Raw genomic sequence first — 5,610 nt, forward strand, 5'->3', positions numbered from 1 at the left:
GGCGTGACTTTCATCGCGTGCGCGTATAATCGATCTCGAGAACCATAGTTTTAGAATACCAGGCCTTTCCGTACTTTTATTTTTATTCCTTAATTAACCTTTACAGGAAAACCGCTAATAGCGCTATAACAGATTTTGAAACAAAGGATACAATGAAAACAATCAATTATAATAAATCTTATTCAAAGAAAAATTGTAAAATTTTGTAAATAGACCCCACCCTCTAAAGAAAATTAAATCCGCCTGTACTGATTTTAAATTCCATCGCCTCAGGATTAGGCGGGGTGCATCAGGATATAATATCAGTTCTTTGGAGAGTCCAAAACGAGACTCTCGCATGCGATCCAGCACATATGGGGTGTCACTCTGACTCCCGACAATCCCGACTTCCTGCAGAAAGTGTCCGAAATGGCGAAGGGCATAGGCGGCCGTCGACGAAAGAAAATCACCCGATACATGCGACGAGTGTCGGTCGGTGGAGCGGCGAGGAGCAGGCAAACGTGGATAACACCGCGATAAGAAAAAGACGCAGCGATGGCACGGCGGTAGCTAGACCAGGATGGAAAGAGGAGAGAAAGAAGAAGCGAGAGAAAGAAAGAGTGAGAGCGAAGGGGTCGGTCGACCGACGACCGGTACCATGGTCCCAAGCTAGGAGCCGAGTCAGCAGAGTGTCAGTCAGGCTCGAGACACCCGCGCGAACGGAGCGAGAGAGCGAGGTGGTGACTCGGCTGGTTTACCTCCCCTTCTTCTAACGTTCTTCGCGGATGCAACCCCCTCCTCCTACACACACTCAGACGAGGTATTAATCCTCTCCTGGTCTATCACGGAGCAGGAGTACACGGAGTAGTGTCGCGCGGAGTGTCGTACGGGATAGGATACGCGCAGAGGAGAGCGGCTCGCCGGTGTCATCCGGATAACGTTGCTCGTTATCACACCCCGTAGCACGCGCCGTATCTCCGCCCGTATCTCCACCCAGAGTGCACTCGATCGGCAGCGATACACGAAGAAGGACTGCCACGACGACGACGACGACGCCGACGACGAGGCGGTTATTGTTGTGAGCTACTCCGAAGACCGAGTGTGTAAGTACACCTGCATGTACATGTCTATCTGACCCTTTTCTCTTAAAAAAAAAAAAAAGAAGCGAGGTCACCGTGCAAGATTCTTTGATTATCCGCTCCATTTCTTACCGCGACCGCCTCCACGAGAAGAGGAGGCCTCCATGCCGAGCCCTTCCTCGCGTGGAAACCTCCTCTCGTAGCACCAGACGTCGACATCGATTTCCTCGTGCCCCGCCATCGCCGCCGCCGCCGCCGCCGCTGTCGACAACAACGAGCCCTCGCCCTTCCAGCGGCCGCTCGCATGCCGGATCTCTCTTTCTCTTCCCCTCACGATCTTTCTTTTCCATCTCGCGGTCAACACGAATTCGCGAGACTCTCCTTCGAGTATCTTTCCAAATGTCACTCAGTGGGGGCGAGACACGGTGGCGTCCGACGAGTACTATTGACCCAACCGACGAACAATATATATTCAAGGACGAGGGTGTCAAATTTTCAGAGAAAGATGTTCATGTAGAATCTTCTCGAGAGAAAATTTGTCACGCCCATACACGTTCCGACCTTCATTTAACTTTACTGTCGAGCGTGAATTCGATTTATCTCCCATAAAAATTATGTTATCCTTTAAATGTCGAATACTTTGACAAATATAGTCTAGAAACGAAAAAACAGCATTGCCTTAACAGACCAGCGCTTGTAATGTATATGCACATCCATAAGAATTAAAGAGTTAAGTGTTTACATGAATCGAGCAGCTGATACTTTACTAATCAGATCAGAAGAGATTCGAATACTCTTTAACCTAGAAGAAACCTTTTTAACCTAGAAAGAACCTTTTGTTAGAGTTATTTAAAAATAAGAGCAAGAGAAGTTCTTCTCAGAAGTTCTTTTAATTCAACTTTATTTCAACTTTAAGTTATGCAATAACACACTTTATTTGTAGTGTTGTATTTCTTTTAAAACACGTCTATTGTATTGGTATTCGATATCGATTGTTATAACATTTTAATATTTATAGATGCTCTATAAAATAAAAATATGTGTTTATTATTATATTAAAACGAGAACATAAAATGAGAGAAATTATAATATAAATTAACTTTTATATATGATGATTCCGATCCTTCATGATGGATTGTCTGAGTTAATTTCCTTTACTTTTACGAATATACGAAAATTATTACGTAATTCTTACATATACTTTAATATCTTTAGATTAAAATATTTGTAAGATTGTGTTTAAAAAAAGAAAAGGATATAGAATCATAATTCTTCCTAAAATTTCAAAGAAAAGAATACGCAGAAGATAAATGACCAAATTGACTATATTAAGTGTTAATCTCGAGTTTCAATAAGATTATTTATTTTGATAAAATGAAAAATATAATATAATAGCGCGTATAATATATTATTGGCGTGTTTGATTTCGCCATCAATAGTGATTAAATTTGCCAGACTGATGAAATAAAAAGGCAAAGCATCACTAATTGTTTATGAGTAAATTTCTGAGAGATTTGCCTGAACGATGAAACAATTATACGATTAGCAGTAGTGACAGAATCTAGCGGAACAAAATATGGACTTATATATGTATACAATACATACGCTGTCGAAGCGGATTCCGCTGATTAATATGGCACTGTTTGTAAATATAGTGGCATAAATGAAAAACTGGCTACATGTAGTGTGCGCGAGATATTACGAGTAGAAACTCTCTGAGGAAGTGCTCTTTCTCCTTCCCCGACACGATTGTTTATGGCGCTATAACAGCGAGAGTACTTGTATACGAAAATACATTTCGAAGAGAAACACAGTTCGGAAATTCTGTTAGACGGTTAGGTTCTACTTGGCTGAAAGATAAAACTGTCATTTGAGCTATGTTTTTTTGTATGTATAAAGTGTTACAAGATGAATTTTTCTCGTATATCGAAGAAGTCTGAAGGTAATTCTTCGATGAAATTTTCGTAAAACTATTGATATTGACTGATACACTATTGTTATTAACATGTAAATTTTACGTACAAGAAATAGGTCTTAATCTTTTAATTAATAACACAAAGTTTTCACATTTTTAACAACAAAATTTATGATCTAGACAACAAATATTTATAATCTCAATAACAAAATATTTATATTGTATATAAATACAGTAACCTAATTATTAATTTAAAAAAAAAGAAAAAACAAGAATTCTCTCTCTCTCTCTCTCTCTTATAAATAATACTGTTAAATTCAGTTTTTAAATAATATGTAGTCCAATTGTGTGTTTTCTCATAATAGTTAAATAAAATATATAATGAAAGAAAAAAAATACTGCTTGAAAATTGAAATTATATATCACGTTCTTTGTTGTAATACACCGGAGAATCCAAACTGATATATAAAAAAAGCAAACAGAATTTTTAAAAGGTCTAATTTCCACGACAAAGTCTTATCTCAAGTTGTCTTAGCTTTTAACATGATAGAATGTGGACTTCCTATGACCACTAAAGACATAATTTAGCATTTTATAACTTTGACTACTTCTACGTAAAATTGACGTATCCATAGCGTTTTTTAGGATTAAGGAAAAATTCCTGCAAAATCTAGATCGATTAAATAATTTTGCGCAAAACGCAAACGTTCAATTTTAAAACGCAATGAGTGAGTGTGTTAAAGAAATGGTTTTAAAAGTTTCTAATGCAAAAGATATATTTATCACTATCTCAATTTTGAATTACATAGTACACAGAATATTGTAAATACATTCTATATGCGTTGCAATTAAGATATCAATCGCAGGTTGCAAATAATAGATGTAAATAGGGAACCAGGCTACAAAATAATGAAATGCTTCGATGTACACATCGCCGGGAGTACTTATTGATCAATTTTCGTAACGAACGTCGTAGCAATCACTAATTTTTCATCATTATCGGTGAATGTCTTTTACATTTAATTCATGCTTTTCACATCGTTTTCTATGCCTTGCATATCATATATTCACGTATACTCCGGTTCGACCAGTCGAGCTGCGTAGCATCATCATCTTCCATTCCAGTCATATAGATCCGTTAATTATCTTGTTTCACTGTATAAAATATGTCTCCATGAGAGTCACGATGTAACTTGTCTTTCTTAAAAAATTAGATATCTCCTGCCAATACACCTCGAATCATTTAAATCCCGGAATCCTTCGGGCGGAACATTGATTATCGAGGTTGTCGTACGTAAATTGCAACTAAAGCACATAGTTTTTTCAATTCAGAATTCGCTCTATATTTTTAGACTTACTCTATCTTTTTCCATGTATGTTTTCCATGTATGTTTTAATTAAGTTTTAATTAATTTTTTAGTAAACATCGCACTTCCGAGGAGTTGCACTGAAGAAAGATGCACTCTCTAAATTCTTTCAAATGAGATTCACTTCAAAGAATTTAGACAGCACCTTCCACGAATGTACCTTAGTTATACACTTTTTTTACCTTTAATATACCATATTTGTTACCGTAATTTCCGCAAAAATGATTTATATATTTCAATTAATTTTCTTTTTAATCGATGGAGACTTGATTAAGAAATAAATTCATGATGTGTAAAAGTTGATAGAATTAAAGAGCTTCTAGATATACAGATTGAAAGAAAAAGAAAAGTTCAAAAATACGAAAAAAATCTCGATTTCACAAATTACACTGAAGTTTTTGGGACCCCAGGGTATATAGCTAGGATTAAGAATCTGATGCCAAAGAAATTCGTTCGGAATTAATGCCATTTCGTTTCCTCCGACAGAGTCGATCGATCGGAAACTCTCGCGCGAAGCCGCGTGTACGAGCGCGACCTCGTCGAAAGCGAGTCACCTTTATTGCCGTCCCAGTTACTCACGTACGGCTTCTCCCGTGTCGCGATGCGATCGAGGATCGCCCCCGAAGTCTCTTCTCGGCGGACGTGATTTACATACGGTCGTCCGGCAGCCACAAATAACGACCTGCTCTGTCGTCTTGCTCCCGAGACTGCCGCCTTTCCTCCATCGAGATTCGGCACGAATAAGCCCAGATCTTTGGCGTCGATCGCCTCCAGACGTCTAAAAGGTAGAGTTGGTGCGTGAAAAATTTCACGTGTACAGAAAATTGATTCACCGTTCTCACTTTCTTTTTCATTTTATTTAACGAACTCGTTCGCGTACAAGAACCGGCCATGCCGATCTACTTTGCATCTTGTTAATAAGATGCTGCTTTAATTCTTAGCTGCATTACTTCCTAATGAATTTTACAAAATCTTTAGTAGCTGAAAAATGATTTCGTTAATTTTAAATCTAAGATAATTTTTTAAAGTTTCTCTAAATTATCCAAAGGGAGGAAAGAGATTTGATTAAACGTATTTGGAGAATATAAAGAAAAGAGAATATATATATGTATATGTATGCACTGCAAAAAAATCTCAAAAAATCCTCTTACATGTCAAGAATTAAGTCCATGGAATCTCTATAGACACTCGCTGTAATGTAGTAGTATTATATGTACGGGTTATTTTATATGTATTCTATATATTTATTTTATACACATCTTATATATAT

The 5,610-nt window shown here is 37.4% G+C and overlaps 1 protein-coding gene across 1 annotated transcript in view; it reads left to right on the plus strand.

The window, feature by feature from the left end:
• Positions 1 to 279: 279 nt before the first annotated feature.
• LOC108690342 overlaps positions 280 to 5,610 on the plus strand; it is a 69,054-nt gene continuing 63,723 nt past the window's right edge. The window contains exon 1 of the mRNA XM_018197583.1: positions 280 to 1,082. The gene's annotated coding sequence lies outside the window, so the exon portion shown is untranslated. The remainder of the gene's footprint in view (positions 1,083 to 5,610) is intronic.

Source organism: Atta colombica, unplaced genomic scaffold, assembly GCF_001594045.1.
Source record: "Atta colombica isolate Treedump-2 unplaced genomic scaffold, Acol1.0 scaffold315, whole genome shotgun sequence".
Lineage (NCBI taxonomy): Eukaryota > Metazoa > Arthropoda > Insecta > Hymenoptera > Formicidae > Atta > Atta colombica.